We start from the raw sequence: 23439 nt of genomic DNA on the forward strand, positions 1-23439 counted from the left end.
CGTACTGCAGTTTTTCGTTTCTATCCATTTCATTTTTGGTTTACATAACGGCCTTCTGTATGCGTGAGGCAGGTCCTTGCAGCAACACACTCTTGCCCACAACGTGTCGCAGCATGTAAAAGCAAAGGGTGGGAAATAAGCTAGAAAGCCCTGAATATTGAATTATTTGGTAAACTATGTCTTCTATTGCGTTTGAACCTTAGAGATGCGTGATTGCTCCATTAATTGGGCAAAATAATAAGAGGTTGAAAGAACTCATTATTAGGTGTTGAGTACATGAAGTTACCCATTGATAAATATTGGCGATCGCATTGTGCACAATATTTGCTCTCACAGCCTCTTGTTTCTATCCACCCATCTTGTGATTTGATTCCCTGTCTAATGTCTCATGCGCATTGCTTCCCTGTTAACCAGTGTCTGTTTTGCTTCCCAATCTCGATCATTTCATGCATTGTGCTGCCTGCCATCTGCCATTTGCCTTACTTTCTTCTTTTATTTGCCGAGTGCACAGCTTCTTTCACTCGCATATTTACACCTTGATCCTCCCTATTATATATTGTGAGTAGTGCCGTCTCTGACCAACTTTGTGTTCACTCCTGTAAGACCTGTCAACCTTAAGGTGGTCTGCCCCCCCAACATTTTGCCTTGCCCCACCATTTTTGCTGATCTTGATTTTGTTGGGCTTAGGACTCTTTGCACTTTACCACTGCTACACATTGTGTGTGCTCTCTCCTTTAAACCTGGTAACATTGGCTTACACCCAATTGGCACATTTAATTTACTTGTAAGTACCTTCTAAAGTGGTACTATATGTAGTCAGGATCTTCTAGTGGGCCTGCATCTCTGATTATGCCACCCCATTAATTAGCACGCTTAAACATGTCTCAGCCCGCCATTACAGCCTGTGTCTGCAGTTTTAAACTGCCATTTCAACCTGGCAAAAAATACTCTTTGCCAGGCCTAAACCTTCGTTTTTAATACATATAAGTCTCCCCTAGTGTAGTCCCAAAACAGCCATAGGGCACAGTGAGGTGTATTTAAAGCATTGGACATGTACATTTAGCCTTTACATGTCCTGGTAGTGAAAAACTCTTTGTTTTTCACTACTGCACTCCCATAGGGTAACATTGGGTTAACTAATTTCATTTAATAGGTGACAGCTTTCAATTTGGAGCAGGTAGGAATGTCAAGTTTGGTGTCTAAAGAATTGGAATCAAAACTCTCTTTATTGGGAAAGTCGGATTTTAAGTCACAATTTTGAAAATGCTACTTTTAGATAGCTGGCATTTTCTTGTCCTAACCATTTGCTGCCTGCAGCCTGTTTCCTGAGTCACATGACTAGGTGTAGCTGTCAGTTGGTCTTTGTGTATTTCTCCCAGACAGTGAGACAAAGGAACATAGGTGTTGGCAGGATGGACTGTCTCTTTGACGAGGGCAAAGAGCTGTCACCTATCACTTGAGCATCACAAAGGCTCTGTCTGAGCATCCTCCAAAGACCTCTGGGGTGCAAACCTCCAGAACCTTCGCCTACTTCAAAGCTGGCATCAGCTATAAATAATGGATGCTCAGATCCAAATCTTCTGAGCATCTCCGGACCTGTGGAAAAATCAGAAGGATTGCTGTGCTGCTCTACAAAAAGGACTGCTACTCTGTTGCCTTACTGCTTGCTGCCTGATTAAAAGGACTGGATCTGCTTCTTTATCCCCAGGCCATCAGCGTGACTAAATGGGCTAGTTGGCTGGCCTCCTGATTGGAGCCTCAGAGACAGTAAAGGCAGCAACTGGACTCTACTTGCTCTGAGTCTAGCCCTGCCCACCCCATCCAATTGGTGCCACCCCAGCCGTGGACCCTTGGTGTTCTGTCAACCCATCTATGGTCCTGCATGCAGAACTGATGCAGACCAATGAATCTACTTGCAGCTGCATCAGAACCTCTGCAGTGCCACACATCTCTGACACTGGATTTCACATTGCAACCCCGCAGCTCTTTGGAGCCACTGGAGCATGACACATCTTCAAAGCAGGACTTTGCATCGCAAGCCCCTAGTCAACAACATCCTTAATGGCAATGCAGGACACTACATTGCAGCCCTTCAGCTCCTCAGAACCGCTGTTGTGTGATCCAAACTCGATGCAGGATCTCACAACGCTTTGCAGACCAAGATTCAAGGTACTTTGTTCAGCTGGCATAACTTGGTCCCTGTATCTAGCGGGAAACAACACTTAAAACGCAAATTTTACAACGCACTACCTTTACAACAAAACGTTTACACCGCAACATCCATTACAACGCATGCCATTACAACGCAACCATTACAACGCATGTCACTACAACGCATACCACTACAATGCATACCATTACAACGAAGTCATTACAACGCATACCATTACAACGCATACTACACTATCCAACACTTATCCTACTGTTGCACCCCCTGGAGTTAGAAAAGTAATTTGTACCCCTACACTATCCAATACTTACCCTACTGTTGCCCCCCCTGGAGTTAGAATAGTAATTTGTACACCTACACTATCCAACACTTACCCTACTGTTGCACCCCCTGGAGTTAGAATGGTAATTTTTACCCCTGCACTCTCCAATACTTACCATATATGCAATGTAATGGTATGCGTTGTAATGGTATGCGTTGTAAATGTAGTATGCGTTGTAGTGGAATGCGTTGTAAAGGTCGTTTCAAAGATTTCGTTGTAATGGCATGCGTTGTAATGGAATGCGTTGTAATGGATGTTGCGGTGTAAAAAATGCGTTGTAAAGGTATGCGTTGTAAAAGTATGCGTTGTAACAACATACATCCGTATCTAGCCCACACTCCATCGTGGTTGGCCTGAACTCGTGAATTTGCCCACTCCGGTGCAACCAGATAACCACAGTTGGAGCTTTGTGCTAAACTTTTAAATTGCATATTTCTGGTTATACTGACTGGATTGTCATCTCAAATAACTTATTGAGTTTTTCTCTATTTTTCTAACTTGGTTAAAGGTTTTTCTTTTGTTGTGCTTTTATTTTATTCTTTTTTTTTAGTGCTGCATAAATACTTTACACATTTCTGTTAAGTTAAGTTTGACTGCTTTTGTTCCAAGCTACCAGAGGGTTAAGCATGGTTCATTTGGGGGTTGTGTATGTTTCACCCTGTCAAAAGTAGTGGTTTCTGCTTGATAAGGGTTTTCCCCTTTGAACCAGTAAACCAATTTCCAACAACTCCCCTCCCTCTCTCTAATCCTTTGCGAGCACTGTTACCTTAACTCGTCCTCCTTTTGCCTCTGCCACCTCACTTAGCCTCGTCAAACAAAACTCTCATCTTACATGCACCAGATTCCATTCTGTCATCTACCTGCTGCTGCTTTCTTATCTTTTGATCCACTTTGAGCCAATTTCCCCTCTTTGACCCATCACATGCCCACTACGCATCCTTCTTTTGCCTCTCCTATATCTGCACAGTAGGATGACAGTGGGCACATCGCATCCATGCCTCAGGTGGCATTTGCCCCATGCAAGCTCTGGCTGTATGTCATGGACAGCTTTTACTTTGGAAATAGCTATTGATTGCTCTCTGTAATCTTAAACCGTTCAATGACTGAGACTGTTGTAGTTGCTCATCACTGATACATTACCTTGTTCGTCGCAAGGAGGAGGAGGATGCGTCTGGTAATGCTTCATGTATAATGGTGCAAATCTATGTAGAATGCATTTTCCTTTAGGCTCTTGAATGTAGAATACTTGGTCCGGTTTCTTAGCACTTTGGGTGAGTTGCAGTTGGGAGCCTTGTGGATAGGACGTTATCTTTATAAGGAACTCAATAAACTACTTCTTCTCTTCACTCCTGCCTGATGTACTTCATTACAAAGGCGACGACCTGAGAAGATTCAGCCCACGCAAGATCAACCAAGAAGAATTTATTTGTTTTTAGACGTCCCAACATAGCTTAGTTTCATTTGAAACTTTAAGGTACTGTACTTTCTATCTAACCTGTGCGCGACTCTACTGCCTCCCACTTTCAAGGTATTTCTTTTGTGCTATCCTCTAGCACAACTTTTATTTAAAATAAAAAGGGAACTCTTTTGTGTGCGGTCTGGAGGAGGAAAGAAATTGAGAACTTGAGCAATTGAGCAATGTTGAAATGATTGTGCTGACTGTTGTGTCATGTGTTATGACGTCAGTATGTTCTGATCTGGAACGCCGGCAAGGGTATTGACAGTTAGGAAAGGAGTTACTGCGAGGGCTCTCGGCAGTAAGACGTACTTTGGTGTCAGTGTGCTTTATGAATAAAGCCTTTATCAACTTACCTGTTGTTCTGGTCTTCACTAAAATTTGGCGACAATACGGGATCACTGACACCACAACGAACCCACGAGTGGTCAGCTGTTCCACATTTTGATCAGAGGACGTCTTCAAGTTGGCGAGCTCTGGCATTCTCGCTTTCCTTCTGCAAGTCATCTATAGGTGTTTCCAGCACTTCTCCAGCGGTTTCTTGTGGAGTCTTCGGGGAGTTTCTGGCGGTGTGATTTTTCTTTCGCAACCGGTGTTGTCCTTCCGTCTTCTAAGGCAAGTTCTGCGTGGCGGCAGTTCGGTTGTCCTGCATTGAGAGGTCGGTCATCTCTGCAAGCAGTGTTTCGTACTTCGTTCCTTTCACCGATCAGCAGGCCGGTGAGTAGTGCGTCTGCTGGCTAGCTTTCTGCGCACTGTCAGAGTTCCTGAGTTCTTGTGCTGTCGGAAACCCTAGTGGAGGGTGCTGTCACCTTAAGGGATCCTGTTGTGGCCATATGCTGACAATTGTAGAAGTTTTTTTTGGTGGTTTCACTCACGGCGCATTCCTGTTAGGGCTCCTGTGAACGTCGCACCTCAGGCGAACGGCGCATTCCTGTGAGGAAGAGTGATGACGTCGTTGGAACGCATACGTAGATCGACGTCTGGCGGCCATTTTTGAAAGGGAGTTTCTATCTTTGCGTGTCTCCTGCTACGGTGACACACACACCAATTCTTTCTGCAACTTAGAAGCGCATTTCCCACGGTGCAGTTTGAGCGAATTTTCAACGGTGACACACACACCTGTTTACGGCATATTTGAGCGTGTACTACAATGGTGACACGCACACCAATTCTTGTTTAAAGGCTAACAGGAAAAGGTTTAGAGTGTGTACCCAGCGGCGACACGCACACCTGCAGGTGGCATATCTAAGCGTGTCCACTACAGCGGACACGCACTCCTGTTGTTAGCATATTCAGAGCGTGTTTCCTACAACGGTGACACGCACACCATTTCCTGTGAATAACTATTGGCAACAGAGACACACACACCTGGGTTGTTTATTACATCCATCGGCAGATTCACACTTATATATTTCTGATTCGACCATTTAAGAACCATTCAACGTGTCACCTGGCAGAGATACACATTTTGGACTATACCTCATGCGCTATTCACAAATGTAGCTGTCCATAGTACTTTCTCTTCTGTTTCTACAGTCATGGCCTCAGGTAATGTGTGGAATCTGTCTCCCCCCACTACCATTCAATCCTTCAACTGGTGATGATGCACTTAAGTGGGAAGAGTGGCGAGAATATTCCGAGAACTATATGTCTACTTTTGAAGATGAAGAAGAATTGACTCCTGAAAAAAAGAAAAAAATTCTTCTTCATTGTTTAGGTGCCAAAGCTATGAAAATTTACAATCGTATTAACAAAAAACCTAGAGTAGGTGATGTATATACAATTGCGTTGGAAGATTTAACTATGTATTTCAAGCCCACTATTTCTATCTCAGTTAACAGGTTTAAGTTTTTTCAACGTAAACAGGCCCTCGGAGGAGTCAGTAGAAGATTATGTGGCTGCGTTGAAAAACTTAGCGCTTACTTGCAGGTTTGGGGCATTACATGATGAATTAATTCGCGACCAAGTTGTCTTGAGGTCCTCTAATAAACATGTTCAGGAGAAATTGTGGGCTAAAGGCGAATTGCCTTTAGAGGAAGTAGTGGAAATAGTTAAATGTACAGAACTCACTGGTAGATGTGCAAAAGCTGTGTTGCAGGAAGAAAGATCTTCCACGGAAGACAAATCCACTGTGGCGAAAGTAATAATTTCTAAAAATTCAAACAGCAAACCATGTGCTGGTTATGTACAAAAAAAAGATTCAAATTATAAAGTTAAGCTTTTTGATGATAGAAAATGTTTTAGATGAGGTAGCAGATACCATTTGGCGAATGACAAATCTTGTCCAGCTTTGAGGCAAAAGTGTTCAAATTGTGGTGGAGTTGGGCATTTCATTGCAATGTGTCCGAAGAAGCAGAAACGGGGAAGAAACGTAAAAGCAATTGTGCTTGATGAACAAGAGTATATTATCTCTTCGGATGAGGATAATATGAATTTATTTGTGTTGAATGTTGAGGATGAAGGGAGCAAAAGGAAAAAAAAACAATTTGTCACATGAAAATTGGTGGGGTGGACATTTCAATAGTTGCTGATTCAGGTTCACCTTATACCATCGTTAATGAAATGGTGTGGTTGGAAACATTTGTTCCTGTTATAGGCAGAAAGTTAGAAAGTCCTGATATTTTTCCTAAATCTTTTACATATGAACCTATCGAAATGTTGGGTTTCTGGGAATTACAATTTCAGTTCAAGTCTCGTCAAGTGCTAGGCAAACTGTATATCTCCAAGGTCGGTCCGTCTGTATTAGGATGGATCGATCAAGGAGAATTAGGAATAATTCTGGATACTAACAGCCCACATCCTGTCCTTATTGTACAAACTGAGGAGGAGTGTAACAATTTCTTTATGAAAACATATGCCAAGGTGTTTTCCGAGAAAATTGGAAAACTTAAAGGTTTTGCTCACGAGATCAAACTCAAAGAAAATGCCGTTCCTTGCATACACAAGTCTAGGAACATACCGTTTTCTATCATCGGTGAAGTAGAAGATGAATTGAAGAGATTGCAGAAAGAGGGTATTATTGAGCTGGTAGAATCAGCGGAGTGGGTTTCGCCTTTGGTTATCGCAAAAAAATCCAACGGCAAGCTCCGTGTATGTGTTGATCTACGCGACCTCAATAAGAACATCTTGGTTGATCAATTTCACTTGCCGAAGATTAGTGAAATGCTTTCCTATACTAAGTGGTTTTCCACAATTGATCTAAGCTCAGCCTACCACAAAAGTGGCTTTGCATCCCAGGAGTAGAAGCCTCACCACGTTTGTAATGCCTTTGGGATGTTTTAGGTTTAAGAGGGTACCTTTCGGACTTGCTTCGGCTGCGGCCATGTTCCAAAGGTGGATGTACCATGTTATAACGCATACCGTTACAACTACCTACTATTACAACGCGACCATTACAACGCATACCATTACAACGCATAGCGCTTTGAGGTGCTGGATAGTGGTAAGTATAATTTACTATTCTAACTCCAATCCCCGTGGACACTAGGGAAGGTGTTGGATAGTAAATTATACTTATTCCCTATCCTAGCGCGCCCCCCAGCGCAATGCGTTGTAATGGTATGCGTTGTAATAGTAGGTAGTTGTAAAAGATGCTTTGTAACAGGTGTATACCTCCAAAGGTTAATGAGTACACTCTTTAAGGAGGAAAAAAATCTCTTAATTTTTCAGGATGACATCATGGTAACAGGCACCACCAGAAGAGAACATGATGAGAAACTGAACAGAGTCTTGGGGGTATTTGAACACCATGGCCTTACGGCCAATTTGCGTAAATGTAAATTTGCTACAAATAAGGTTACTTATTTGGAACACGAAATTGATGGCAGTGGCATAAAACCAAAAAAAGAACTGTTGTCGGCTATTAGGGAAGCTCCCTCACCCAAGAACAAGGAGGAAGTTAGAGCTTTTCTAGGCCTTTCGGAATTTTATGCCAAATTTGTGCGTAATTTTTCTGCAAAGACTTTTCACTTAAGAGAACTTATCAAACAAAAGAACAGATTCGAGTGGGGTGCCACGTGTGAGGAATCCTTTATAAGGATTAAAGAAGATATTTGCAAAGCTCCATCCCTCCAAGGGTTCAATCCCTCTTTCCACAGCATGGTCACCACAGATGCGAGCAATAAGGGGCTAGGAGCGGTACTGTCACAAATTACTGAAGAAGGAAAAGAGGTGACTGTAGCTTTTGCCTCACGATCCATCACACCCACAGAAGAAAGATATTCTGTGATTGAGAGAGAAGCACTGGTGTGTGCTTGGGCTTTGGTTCATTTTAGGCAGTACATATGGGGTTACAAGTTCACCCTAAGAAGTGATCATAAACCTCTAATAAAGGCAGACCCCCCAGGATATAGCGGCATGGATTCGCAAATTTAGCGGCACAAATATGGAAATTTAGCGGCACAAATACGGAAATTTAGCGGCATTTTTGCGGCACTTTATTTTACTCATAATCATTCATTTTCAGCCTTAAATCAATGGAAACTGTTTTAGCAGAGGATTCCGTTTTGGATAGGCAGCCTGGGATATGGAATAGAGGAAGCAGCCCACAGGTGAAGGCTGTTATCCCTTGGAATTGCAATTCTTCATCTAAAATCGCGAAATCCTGGAGGGTCTGCTTAGGGCGCCCCACTGCTATTTGCGTTGCATGGAGGGAAACCTGGTCAGGAGCGGAGGACCAAAGAAAGTAAAAATACTTATGAGTTCTTAGCTGTAAATGCTCTCAAATATTAATATTGGCCAGTTTTTGTGAACTTTTCTTTTTTTTAATTAATGATCGACAGGCAGGTTCCCTAGGCAGTTTGGAACAGATAATCTTATTAAAAAATGAAAACTAAATGTGTAAACAATTGCAGGACTTGCTTTCCACAAATGTCCTTGAAATATTGTGCAAAACTTTGCACATTTCACTAAAGGCATTGGAAAAACTTAGGAAATGTAATTTAAGGTTCAAAGTTGTATTTTTGAAATCACTGGAGAAATAATCTAAAAAAAAGGCAGAAAAAAGTAATAAATTCACAATTTGCAGTTCCCACGTACTAGAAAAATAAACATAATTTCCTTACGAGTGTTTTGACTTATTTTGCAAATCTCCCACCTTCCCAAACACTGAAATGTAGCAGGACATTTTCCCAGGAAAAAAAAACGCCAGGGGCTTCACTAACAACAAACTAAATAAAAATTATCTGACGGATCGCAGACCACTCTCTGACCCACAGACATGGACAGAAGCCCACATACACAAAACACTCCTTTCAAGTCAAGCAGCCATTTCCTAATCCTGCTTTCTGAGAAGGCAAGCGTTTGCCGAGACATCACAATAAGAGCAGTTTTACACAAACAATAAAATTCAACAAAAAGACAGTACGGCATGGAGCGTGCTCAGCAGGCACTCCTCACTCAGTCCACCTGCACTTGTACATTTATTAAGCAATCTTTCTCTAGACATTAGTGCCAAGAAATGCACGGGCAGCAGAAAACGGATAACATCCTTCCGCAGCCTGAGCCGATCGACACTCTCTCTGAGCCTCAGGCGTCATGGTGAGAGTAAAAGTCCTGTTCCCGGAGCGAGGCGCCAGCTGCATTTGCACATCAAAGCCACATAGGCTAAAGGATTGGATCTTATCAAGTGGGAGGCAGCAGGTATTCGACGGCTGGACGGCGGCAGTAGTAACATGTGCTCAAACAGCCAATAAAAGGGCAATGTTTGTTTTGATGACACTTTCTTTAAAGTTATCGCGGCAATAATTGTAAATATCGCGGCCATCGCGGTACTCACCCGATTTCGCGATTTTTCTGCAAATCGCGAAATCGCGAAAAGCTGGAGGGTCTGTAAAGGTACTTTCCACAAAGGGTCTCTAAATTGCACCCCCCCCCCCTTTAGCTCGCATCTCCATGAAGTTGCTAGAGTTTAACAATGAGGTTGAGTATCTTCCTGGGATTAAAAATCAGGTTGCAGACTGTCTAAGTCGTTTACCTTTACCCAACACAGATGCCCATGTCTCGGACATTGATACTTTTTGCATAGCCAACATTGTAGAGGAAATACCATGTATTTCTGGTATAGATTGGTCTGCAGCTATGGAGGAAGATGTTGTTCTCCTTGAAGTAAAAAAATATATAAGAACTGGTTGGCCTGTGAAGAAAAGGGTGCCTGAACATTTGCACTCAATTTGGGAACTCAATGATGAACTGTCCGTTGAAGGAGATTTGGTACTGAGGAATGGCAAGGTATTTCCTCCCAAGTGTTTACGTGCCAAACTACTTGAGATTTGCAATGTGGGGCACCTTGGCATAGGTAAAACCAAGAGCAGGGTCAGAAACTCGTACTGGTGCCCGGGTATGACATCGAAATTGAAAGGAGTGTCAGAAATTGTGTAGCATGTGAGAATTCTGACGAATCGAAACACACATTGAGGCCACCCCTTCAACCCCTTTCATGTCCATCCATGCCCTGGGTCAGATTAGGGATTGAAATTTGTGGACCCATTCGAGAACACGATGAATTATTGTACCTTATTGTGTTGGTAGACCATTTTTCTAAGTGGCCAGAAGTAGAAGTGGTCCAGAATGCGAAGGCCAAAAGTGTGGTGGGATTCTTACGTAAGTTATTCCTTAGAGAGAGCCTCCCAAATTGTATTGTATCTGACAATGGTCTGCAGTATTTAAACATTTCATTACTAAACACAGAATCAAACATAAAACCACTTCTGTATACCATCCTGCGGGTAATGGTGCAGTAGAGAAGTTCAATTGGGTAATTATAGGGGTTATTCAACTAGCTAACCAAAATGACCTGTCATGGAGAAAGCAACTCATCAACAATCTTTGGGCTTTCCGGGTAACTCCTTGTGAATCAACGGGTGCCAGTCCTTTCATGCTTTTTAGAGGGAGAAACCCAATAACTAAGGATAATGTGGGTTGGGCAATCCCCAAGAGAGAGTGTTGGTCCCCCGAGGAGGTTCAAAGAAATTTGCGGGAGTCACAAATTGTAGGGAAAAAATACTACGACTCCAATCATGCTTGTAAAAAGGTTTTCATCCAGGTGGGAGACAGAGTTAGAGTGAAGAAATCGAAGTGCTCGAGCCAAGGGCAGAATCACTACTCATAACCAATGGAAGTCAAGAAAGCTTTCTGTAATTCTGCGCTACTGAGTTGTGGTAAAACATGGCATTTTTCCTCATTGTCAATGTGTAAAGATGGGGTGGCCACGTCTCATTCTCAGTGCATGCTTGTTGACCGAGATAGTTCCTATGCTCAAGACTACGATTGGATTCTGGATCGTGAGGTGTGTGGAGGCTCTCACCCACATGGTACAAATGATGTATCTTCAGGTACAAATGATGTATCTGCTGGGGGCGAGCATACTTCTGACAGTTCATTGATCCTTGATGACAGTAGTAGTAGGTTGAGCGAGGAGTTATCGGAAGCTTACAAAGGATATCAGACCACTAGTGATACCAATGTTGATCTAGATGATTCTGTTGATGAAGATCTTTTGGCTCGGGACATCAGTTTAAATGACGAGCCTACTGTGGGCAGATTTGTGAGAGTGGTCAAACCAATAGCTAAGTTACACGATTAGCGGTTGGTCTCATCTCTGTTCCAAGATATCTCACTTGTTGGTTCCACACAGCCCTGCTTTGTTTTATTAATAAGGAGATGTGTTGTGTTTACTTGTTCACTGGTCCAGGCAATGTACCAGCACGCGCCTCATGCTGCATGTGTTATGACATCAGTGTGTTCTGATCTGGAACGCTGGCAAGGGTATTGACAGTTGGGAAAGGAGTTACTGCGAGGGCTCTTGGCAGTAAGACGTACCTTGGTGTCAGTGTGCTTTATGATAAAAGCTTTTATTAACTTACCTGTTGTTCTGGTCTTCACTACACTGACAAGCATGAACTTTCGTTCATGAATTCCTGAAGCGCCTCGCTCTTGGCGAGCGCCCGAGCCTGGAGCTACATTTTATTTTCTGTCAAACGTGCTTTACTTTCCCATTGCGCGCAACATTTCCATGTGATCATACCGATCTTGGGAGGCTCTGCTTCATGTATCTAGTCTGCTGTGACTTTACTATCTATCATGCTGCTTTGCCTCTGAAACAAAACCCCTTCATACTCATAAAATTCATGAACACTTGTAACGCTTTTCACCTGGGTTGAGCTCGAGGCAAGACAGATAATTTCTTTCAAATGCGCATTACCTTTCACACACGCAACGTTCGTCACATCATCACTTCTCCTCTCTCTCCGGCTTTGACTACATTGTGGCGCATGATGGAGTGGCGTGACCTTGCTGCCTCGCAACCAGATCACCAAACTTAATACTTTGTTCTCCGCTACCTTTCGTGTGTCAGTGTTTCTAACTTCCCTGATACTCACAGCTCTCACCATTGTTATTTTTGTTTTTTTAAACTAAAAAACTAAAACTAAGTCCAGCTTGTCAACCTCGCGCTGACAAGCACAACAATTTGTTTTAGGATAACTTCGGGAGCTTGCTGCCTCACAACCAGTAGAGAAAACTTAATCCTTTGTTCTCCTCTGTTTTTCGTGTGTCATTGCTTTTAACTTCGCTGATACACGCAGCTTTTACCACAGTTTAAAAAAATAAAAGTCAGTCCTGCTTCTCAACCTCACGCTGACACGCACAGAAAATCATTTTAGGATAACTTTGCTAATACACACAGCTCTTTTTACTTACTGCTGTGTAACAAATGTGGTTTACAACGTGGACGCGCTCAACAGGTCAAGTTCTTTCAACTTCGCTGATATGCACAGCAAATTTTTGAGTAATTTTGGGTGTCAAGTTAAAGGTTTGTGTTTTTTTTTCTCGTTGACACTCGCAGCATATATAACTTAACACTTTGTATACAACTTAATTTTACAAGTAATTCAACAACGCTTTCACGCTCCACTTTATTGCTTATATTATTTACTTCAGCTTCAAGTTTAATTGTAACTGTGACATTTGTGACCTAATATATCGAAATTCTTGTTTTAAGTTTACAAAATGCAAAATGTTACTCCACCACCTTTTTTCCTCTCTAACCCTGGCGAAACTACTTTACGTTGGTCAAAATGGAAGAGTTTCTCTGAGCGCAGAGAGAACATCTGCTTTGTTACTGCATTGTCTTGGTTCTGAGGGGCAAGAGGTGTTTGAACATCTCCCTTATTTGGCAGATAATGAGTCTGATAGTCTTAATTAATTTGAAATATGCCTTAAAAAAATCGACAAACACGACCTTCCGAAAATCAGTACAATCTTAGAACTGTACCATTTTGGGAAGCGAGTGCAAAAGTCTGAGGAATCGGTTGAAGCTTATATTACTGTTCTGCGTAAGTAAGGTGCTACATGCAAATTTGATGGGTCTCTTGAAGAACGTATTCACGATCAATTTATGCTGGGATGCAATATTGAGAAAATCAAGGATGAACTTTTGCAAAAAGATTACCCAAAATTTGACGAGGTCATTATTATAGCCAAGAGGATAGAACACTCCCTTGCTTGCATTGAAGTCATCTAAAAAGAGAATGGGGTCAAAGAGGAGAAGGTTCACTCTGTCAATAAGAACTCAGATAAGCCTTCTTGGAAACAGCGTGAACATTTACACCCTGATTCTTCTTTGTCTTCTCCTTCTTCTTCTTCTTCCTCTTTGTATTTCTCTTCTGTCAAACCGAGGGGAAACTCAAAGATGAAGTGTTTTCGATGTAACTCAAGCGGTCATCTTGCCAATGACAAGGCGTGTCCTTCTCTTTCCTCTAAGTGTCTCAATTGTGGAAAAATAGGTCACTTAGCTAAAGCTTCTAGAGCTCAGAAGAACAAACAAATAAGATGAGTTAAAAAAGCTACTCTTGATTGTGAGAGTGATTCAGACTATGATGAATTACATTGTGGGGAAGTTGTGTTGCAAGAAGGTTCAAACAAATGTAAAGGACCTGTAGATGAAGTACGTGTGAACAATTGTAACATTAAAATGCTTTTTGACACAGGGGCAAAAATCTCTCTTATCCCCAAAGAATTCTCTGATATGAAATTGTCTGGGCAGGTGAGCATTTACAAGCCTGAAATCAAGCCATTGGCATATGGTGGACAATCCATAAACTTGTTTGGCTATTTCGTAGGTGAGATTGAATACAAAGGGAGGTTAACTGCTGTTAAAATTTATATTTCATGTAGAAGTAACAGCATAATTAACTGGTTTCACCAAGCTGATCTAGGGGTATCATTGTTTCCTGGATGTGATCCATGCATTTTTCTAAGAGACTTCACTCACAATCCTGTTGAATGTTGGTTCAAATGAGGTTACTTTACGTACCAAATTTAAAGATGTATTTAGTGAGAAGTTGGGTTGTCTCTCTGGATACACCCACAAAATTACACTTAAACCTGACTCTGTCTCTGTTACATGTAAAGTGCCCAATGTACCTATGAGCATGAGAGGGCCCATGCGTCTAGAACTGGAGAAATTGAAAAAAGAAGGAATCATTGTTGAGACAGAGGCAAGTGAGTGGCTAGCTCCGGTGGTTCTGGCTCGCAAGACCTCGGGAGAGGTATGATTATTTGTGAATCTACACGCCCTCAATTGTGCAGTTGTTGCTGATAAGTACACTCTCACTAATATCACGGAAATGTTGCCTCAATTAAGTGATGCGCAAGTTTTCTTGACGCTTGATCTTAGAGCGGCCTACCATCAGGTTAAGATTGATGATGACTCCATAACTCCTTTTGGCACCTGTAAATTCACATGTCTACTTTTCGGATTGAATTCCGCAGCATCTGTGTTCCAAAGAGTTATGGAGGACATGTTGAATGATGTAGAAGGAGTTAAGATATACCAAGACGATGTTCTGGTTCATTGCTCGTCACAACAAGATCATGTATTAAAGTTAAGGCTGTTCTTGAGCGATTTGCAGTGAGAGGCTTAAACTTGCGAGAGAATAAATGCAACTTTAATCTCTCAGAAATTGATTATATGGGTCACTGCTTAACAGGGGTGGAGTTAGACCCAAAGATCGCCTTAATAGAACAATTGCCAGAGATGAACTCATCACCTTTTTAGTAATGGCAAAGTATTACAATAAATTTGCTCCTCACTTTGCTGTCGCACCTCCATGTTGAGATCTCTCTTAAAAACGGGTGTGAAGTTTTTATGGTCTTCACAGTGTCATTTGGAATTTGAGGGAGTCAAGAAAGCTCTAAGTTCAGCTCCCTCTCTTCAGAGCATTGACACATCTGCTATCTCTATACTGATTACAGATGCCAGTTCTAAGGGGCTGGGTGATGTTCTTAAGCAGATAAGAGATGGAAAAGAAGTAACTATCATGTTCCTTTCCAGAGCTCTTTGTGGTCCAGAACTCCAATACTCTGTAATTGATAAGGAGGCTCTCTGTATTTTCTGGGCTATCAAGAAATTAAAGAAATTCCTCTGAGGTAGCTCCTTTGTTGTTCACTCAGATCACAAACCATTAAAGGATGTGTTCTACAAAAATGGTCTAGATGCAGTCTCCTCTAGAATATGCAAGTGGGTTATTGCCCTACAAGATTTTGACTTTGTCTTGAAGTATCTCCCCGGGGCAGACAATAAAGTGGCTGACTGTCTTTCCTTTTTAGTGCCTAAATGGTGTGGGGAATCCTTTTCGGAGCTTGAAGATGCTTGGGAAATCGATGATTTCAGGGAGTGTGAAATTGTTGAAGGAATTATCACCAAAGCTGCGTGAAAGGATGCAATGAAGAGAGATATGGACATGCATAGTGTGTGCAGATTAGTGTCTGATGGTTGGACTGGTAAAAGATCCTTGAGTGAAGGTGTCAAGAAGTTCTGTAATGTATGTAGTGAACTTTCTGTGTCTAGAGGTTTACTCTAGAGGGCCACCAAGTTTGTCCCTCCATCATTTGTTAGAGAGAAAATTGTTCATTTGGCTCATCAATGACGCCAAGGTATTTCCAAAACCCAAGAAAGGGTTCGGTTACACTTTGGTGGCCATGCATTGTCATTCTTGTTGAGTGAATGATAAGAAACTGAACTGAGTGTGCTGCTTGTGATAAAGTTTACAAGACTAGGGTTCAACTTATGGTCATTCAAGAAATACCTACACGATGCTGGCAACATGTAGCCTTAGACCTCTTGGGGCCGGTTCCCAGTAAGGCTGAGCAGTCTTATTTACTGGTGTGCCAAAGATCAAAGTAGAGATTGGAAGTCTGTCTTACTTGAAAGAGTTATGGTTTATCACTTGACTCCTCACTCCTCCACTGAGAAAGTTCCTTTTGAACTGTTTAGGGTTGTGTTCCCAACACGTATATGTTTCAAACTTGGATGAGGGGCAATGGTGCAGACATTGTTGGTAAAGAGGATTCTCAGTGGCGGGAGTTTCAGAATCTCAAGTCAGCCAAGAGGAAAATTAATTTTGATGCCAGGCATGCGGTCTCTCACACGGTTGTGAGTGTAGGAGACAGAGTGAAAGTAAGTTTTCCCCAGAAGTCTTCTGGTGCTAAGTTTTCTCCTCCTTTCAGGGTGACTAAACTGTTTCGCAATGCCGTGAAACTTGATGAAACTCATATTTGGAATTTGAACAGAATTGCTCCAATGCGTTCAAGTGTCTCTCTCCAAGGTAATCAATCTCAGGGACTTGCTCTTCAAGGAAATCATCCTGCTGCTTCAAAGGATGTCTCTCCTTTATGCTGAAGCTCTCGTACTCTGAAGACTCCTACTCATTTACGAAACCTTATTGTAAATTGATGTTTTAATGCTTAACTCCTTGCATGTTCTTTGTTGATCAAGACACTTTTAATAGTTTTTCTTTTCATACCATTGCTCTTGTTTTGTTTTATTTTTCTTTGTGTGTAGGGGGAAGGTTTGTGGTAATGGTTCCTGTATATTGGTGCTGTTCTATGTAGAATGCCTTTTCCTTTACGCTTTAGAATGTAGAATACTTGGTCCGGTAGCTTAGCACTTTGGGCCAGTTGCAGTTGGGCTCCTTGTGGATAGGACATTATCCTTATAAGGAACTCGATAAACTACTTCTTCTCTTCACTCCTACTTGATTGCAATGCCCTTTTGATGAACCCCGTTCTTTTCATTTGTAAGGAATCAGAATGTCGACATTGTGAGTCGCATGGCAATTTGTTACCTATAATGTTTCTTTAGGGCATTGAGAATGGGGTTTTTGAATTCACAAAGTTTGACAATGTGCACGGCACAGGCTTTGTGTTTTAAATACAACTGCTTGTTCATCTGTGAGATGCTGGATAGTGCACAGATTTCAAAAGTGGAACAATTACCAGTACAATGAAGGCGAAGCCCCGCTCAAGTTTACAAAAATTACCATTTTAATGCATTTATTCCCATTAAAAAACAATGAATACTTTTATTTGTTTTTCTTTTTTTTTGTTTTCCCATTTGTTTTCCCTGTTAGTTCATGGGTGAACTACTTTATTCTTTTCATTTAACAGACAGACACCTTCCTTGTTTACAGTTCCTCCCATCATTCCTCATGATTTTCCCTGCACCAATTTATGATTTCTCCTACTGATACCCAAAGGCTCTGGGGCATATTTACAAGGTGATTGCACCACGGGAACGCCACTTTTACAGACGTCCTGGTGGCACAATGCTGTGCACCATATTTATAAAGTGGCTTTAAGCTACAATTTCTGGCTTAACGCCTCTTTGCAACATCCATTTCTTTGTTACGCTGCCCCAGATTTACAAAGATCTGTAATTCTGAGGCAGCGCCAAAAACCTAATGCCATGCACTAGCAGGAATTAGAATGGTGCAACGAGGAGAAATACTTTTATTTCTCCTCCTTTTTGCTTTTTCTATGTGTGCTGCATTCTGAAGCACACATAGAAAAATCAAAACACCATTAATGATTGTTTAAGTATAGGAAGGTGCCCCTTCCTGCACAAAAACACTCATTAAATAATGACGATTTGCTACTTCTATAAATTGCCATTAATGATTGTATATAGAAAGGGACACCTTCCTGCCCATAAACAAAATCATTCCCTGCAACGCAGGCACCCTTGCACTATAGCGCAAGGGTGTCGGTGCTGGCACTAGGCAGCTATTTTTAGCTTTAGCATTATGGAAAACACAAAGGTGTACTGTATTGTTGTAAACACGGTACATATCTGCATTTTGGAAATGGCAATGTGTGGTGCTACGAAAATCGCCAGAGCGCCGCAATCCGTCATTTCCTTGTAAATATGCACCTCCGTCTTTCTCTCACCTCCCTTTCATTTAATGAATGTAATTCTTTATTGATTATATTTATATAGCGCTACTTTGGGTGGTGTTAATTTGCTTTACAACTGAACAATAGGCCTTTCCTTTTGACCTATTGGCTTTGACAACACGTTTTAGTGATGCTGTACAGCACTACTAAATTTAGCAAAAAAAGGTACAATAACACGTCCATGCGTAATTTTTTAGGCATGTGCATCACTCATGTGTGGGCATACAAAATCATGCAAGTACATTTCTTATTTTTTATTTATCCTGTAAAGTTGGATCTATACTTAAAAAACAAGTAGCACAAATATGTTTTTTCTTTCTTTTTAGGCATAGGTGGGGGAAGAACACAGGGGTTGCAGGTACGGCTAAACAAAACAGATGGTGAAAGGGAGAAGGAAGCAATTCAGGGGCAAAGCAGTACAGTGGACAGAGATGGAAGCCACACAGAAGTGAGAAATATAGGGGGAAGAGAAGCCGAAGGACTGGGGAAAGGAGTGTGGAGCTTCTAGTGGAAAGCAGATAGGTGAGAAAGTAACACAGGGGAAGAAGTACATGAGGGTGAGCACCACATAGGGAAGAAGCATATGGGCGAGAGAAAGCAGCATGGCAGTGGTGGGGCGAAGAGCAGTACATGATGGAGACAGCTGGAAAACACATTCACAGTCATGGAATGCTTAGCCACAAAGCAAAAATTAGTGGGTAGTGTGGGAAGTGGGTTTAATGCATCCAGGCTCTAGCTGAAGGATAAACATAAAAAGTGGAAGTAAAGTCCACACAAGCTGATGAATAAAGAGCAAGACAATGAGAGTGACAGTAAAGCCAAACAATGATAAGTTCTGGGTGGGCTCTAAGGGCCTGATTTAGATCTCGCCCAATAGGTTACTCCATCACATCAGTAACAGATATCCCATCTGCCCAAATATAAATCCCTTTATATCCTATGGTATTTATGTTTCGGCGGGCCGGATATCCATCACCCTTGTGACGGAGTAACCCATAGGCCCTAATTCTACTGTAAACTGATAGGCCTTTTTACAAACAGACAGCTAGTGTTGTCTGAAAGGTGAGACCTAAAACTGCAAGACATAAGTCTATGAAACAATACAAGAGCAATGCATAATTCTTGGATATTTCTTTCATGAAATTATCAGTCCATCCACCGCATTGCCTCCCTGGTGGGCCCCTTCCTTACCAATGTTAATGCCACATTCAGTGGTGGATAATCTAATCATCTCTTGACTGTGTTATGTCTGTCCATCCAATTCGGCCTCACTTTATTGGTCCTTACACCTTTGGGATAGCATTTTGCTGACTAGCTTTCACTCTGCATTGTTGTTCTGGTGGACAAGTTGCCAAATTTAGACAGGCTTTACAGGAATGCATTTTTCTGCAGTTTTCTTTATTCGTTCATGCTTTTCTTGCCACTTTGTAAGAGTTACAAGACCATGGCAAACGCCTCCTGAAGAGTCGGGATGGGTGGGAGGGAAGCAGTGTGCAAACAAGACAGCAGTGGATACATTTTAGTGTATAGAAGATCACTCAAAAGACACCAATGTCAAAATCATTTTGGCACCTTACCTGCATCCGCCCTAGAACTCGTGCATCTTGTCGGCAAAGGCACAGGGACTAAATGTTCAGGGGAGCAGGTTGCTTTGGCACCGAAGGGCTCGCTGCTGTATCTGGCAGATCTCCCTCTGCGCCCTATGTAGGGGTAAGCTCTCTTTGTCTTAAATACGTCATCAGTGGTTCCCAAATGTTCTTGGGATGAGCTCCCAGTAGATGGCATTAAATCGCATCTTGCAACCAGGTAGCAGCTTTGGGTGCAGGCTGTCGGCCGCAATGTATGACTATTGTGACTAGGAGCAATAGCACTGGCATTGCAGTGAGGCACTGAACTCCAGGGGGGACATCTACCTTATTCCAGGAGGCCGACCTGGGGAACTGCAGCAGCGAATGGCCAGTTAGCTGGGCCAGGTCTCGGTATACTGCAGTCCATTAGCTAGATGCTAGATGGATGTATGTGGTCTATGGGGAAGCAGAGTGCCTCTCCAGCTAATCCTGTTTGAAGCAATTGCACCAAATTGCTGCTCAGCCTGCGCAATATTTTAAAATGAATATGCCGAAGCCTATAGTTAAGTGAGAGGGCCTCAATCTGCCTGTAGTAGTATTTCTATATTGCTCTTCTCTATCACAGATAGCCTGTCGCATATGCCAAGGAAGCCTATTTTGCAGTTTTAGTGCAGTCCCTCGAGCATAGTTGGAGTACAAGGATGCATCAGTGCATCAGCCAGCCCGAAGGTGGGAGGCAGGTGCTTTAGTTAAGTGTAGCTCCTGATGGAAGCAGATATCTATGCGGTGTCTGATGAAATCAGCATGAACCAGTCTGGCCTTCCGCTGGTCGTTCACCCACGGACGTTCCAGGTCAGGCATCGTGTGGTGGTCGTTGCGCTGCATGTCATGTTAGGAGTGGGCCTACTGCCTTTTGCCCATCCCAAGGGTCAGAACCCTGATGCTGTGTCTTGCCAGGTGTGAGTTTTGCAGGGAAACACAAATAGTCAAACAAAGTCACCCCTCACCCACCTCAGTCCCCACAAATCAGTTGAGAGATCCTGTCCCTCTACCCTCCCCAAATCATACCCAAACAACAGGAATATGCAGTGGGATTCATCCTGTGAGGTGCAGGAGAACCTTGGGAAGTGCCCAGTCGGAAACCAACTAGATGACCGACGGGGTGTAGGTTCATCCCAATTGGGTTTGTTGTGGGCACATCATCAATAAGATCAGAATCTCAAGCAGAGCATAGTAAATCATAGATGAGGACCCAAATACAGGGAAAGGTGCCAGCAGCTGAGGTGGCAGTGTTCGCGGTTTAATTGACCGAGGCATCTGGTGGCCATGGAATCTCAAGAGGCCCCTGGGGCGTCTTATTCATTATCGCAGAGGCAGCCATCCTCTTCTTGTGATGAGTTTGCACTGGTATTGACCCTAGGGCTTGATAATTGTTTAGAGAATTTCATTGCTGCTTTAGCATCAGTAAAGTAGTTGGGTTTTCCTTTGTGTTGAATCCTCAGCTCTGCCGGATGGAGTATGGAGTAACTAATTTCCACCATATGGGTTTAACCGGAAGGAACTCATAGTGAGCCACCTGTACCGCCAGTTTGAAATCAGGGTAGAAGGAGACATCGTTGCCTTGGTATTGGATGGTGCAGCACTAGCAAGCAAGCTGTAGGACTGTGTCGAGGTTCCCATAGTTGAGGAGTCTAGTGACTATAGGTGTTGCTGGTGCTCCTGCGGGAGGGCACTGCCCCAATGAGTAGAGGGCCCACTACAGGATGAAAACCATTGATATGGAATCTTGAAAAAGCATGCACAGCATTTCTAAATGTAAACTTCCATTTTGTCGATGGCAGTGGATTTGGATATTCCAATAATGAGAAGGTTACGGTACAAGGAGTGCGCTTCCAAGTCCTCATTCTTCATATTGATGACTTCCTGGGAATGTCCATTCGAAGCAGATGTTCCCAGGAAGCTGTTTGTGTGTGTGCTACATCTGAGGCATGGATCTCAAGGTGTTCCAGACGGTCCATATGCTTATCCACTCTTTTTTCTATTCGATCAATAGGAGACCAATTTTGGTGTCAATGGTGCAAAGGTTATTCTTTACATCTACCATTATCTCTTTGAAGTCCAGATCCTGTGCTGGGGCATTTTAGTACTGCTCCGGTGAAGTCTCCGCTCCTCTGTCATGATCTGGGTGCTCTGTCTGGCCCCTTCCCTCGAATGCCAGTTTGACACGCCTCTAGCTTTCCCATACTGTGCATGCTTCAGGGGGAGATGCATGCTTGGTCCAGCCACGCCCAGGCTCCGCTCTCCAGGTGCCAGGGGGCATGAGCAGCCACAGTCACAGCTGCCGGAAGCCCTCCAGGGGGATCTGCAATGCAGGTCAGAGGGGTGGATGGTGGGTCAAGTGCAATACCCCCAGGCTGCTGCTGTACTTCAGTCTGTTGTTGTGCGGAGTGGGGGGCTGGCATATAATTGATGACTCCACGTGGGCCCGCCTCACCCCAGCACCAGCATAAGTATGACGGGAGACACAAGCAGGACTGATGTTTCAGGGGGCGGGGATCCAGTATGTACCTGTTACTGCGAGGCTAGCAAGGGCCGCTGGCTGGGGCAGCAGCCTCCACGTGAGACATGGCTTGGCTCCGGGGCAGGAGGGTCTCTACTGCTCCAGAGAACTCTTCTCCAGCAACAGCCACAGCTCCAGATTTCAAGGCTCCAGCCTCACTCAGCCCCAGGCCAGGGCCAAGTGCCTCATGTGACTCTTGGGCCCCTACTTCAAGTACCCCCACTGTCAAGCTTCCTGGGTCGCATCCTGCTTGCATCACTTAAGGGCCTCCAAGATATGGATTCCAACTGTTTCAGGGAGCCCCCGCTTTGCACGCGCCCACGAACTTCCCTGCTGTAATGGGGCTTCAACCTTTAACTATTTGGTGGGGATGTCAATCAAAGTTAGAAGGCAGATACCTTCCACTGAGAGGCACCTGCTTTGAAAAAATATATATTTTCTTGTTTACAGACAGATGTGATAATTTTCTGTTACCTGTGACAGTAAAAAATGTAAGTGTTATCAAAAGAGACTAGCTTAAATATGACCAATATTGTTAGGACTCTGATTAGATTTGTCATGGGCACCTCGTTGGTGAGTTCATGAAGCCCTCACCCACCAACCTGGTTGGTGGCATGCTTCATCATCTGGCCCACCCAGTAACACCTAATGTGTCCCTGGTGTGCTGCGACGCCTGATTACTGCGGAGCTGGTATTTTACTGAGAGTGCAGTGTGAGGTGTAAAGTGAAGTGTGAGTTAAAACGGCTTGGCGAGGGTCCCAGTACCCGAGGGTAAATTAAATTTTAATAACTGGGCCCCCATCAGCGGTTAAAATAAGCCTTGGGGATGTTTAAGGGAGGCGAGTTACTACCTCCTACATCCATCAGTTGGTCGACATGTTTCAGCCAGTGCCTTAAACTAAATCTGGCTTTCCTCAGGACCTTTTTAAAATAGAGTGTAGTGCAGGATAAAAAGGAGTGTAATCCAGGCTATGTGTTACACTCACTAAGGTGTTTCTCTAAGTGTGAGAGGGGATTCCCTTCTCATATATGCCTATACAACATTGAAGACATAGAAAAAACATGTAAGAAGAGGAGAGTCAAATAGGCGTCTTCGCCACATGGTCATATACATAGAATGCTGAATCTACA

The 23439-nt window shown here is 43.1% G+C and overlaps 1 protein-coding gene across 1 annotated transcript in view; it reads right to left on the reverse strand.

Annotated features, from left to right (window-relative positions):
• TSHB (thyroid stimulating hormone subunit beta) overlaps nucleotides 1-23439 on the reverse strand; it is a 155450-nt gene that overhangs the window by 72029 nt on the left and 59982 nt on the right. The window lies entirely within an intron of this gene.

Source organism: Lissotriton vulgaris, chromosome 5, assembly GCF_964263255.1.
Source record: "Lissotriton vulgaris chromosome 5, aLisVul1.2, whole genome shotgun sequence".
NCBI lineage: Eukaryota > Metazoa > Chordata > Amphibia > Caudata > Salamandridae > Lissotriton > Lissotriton vulgaris.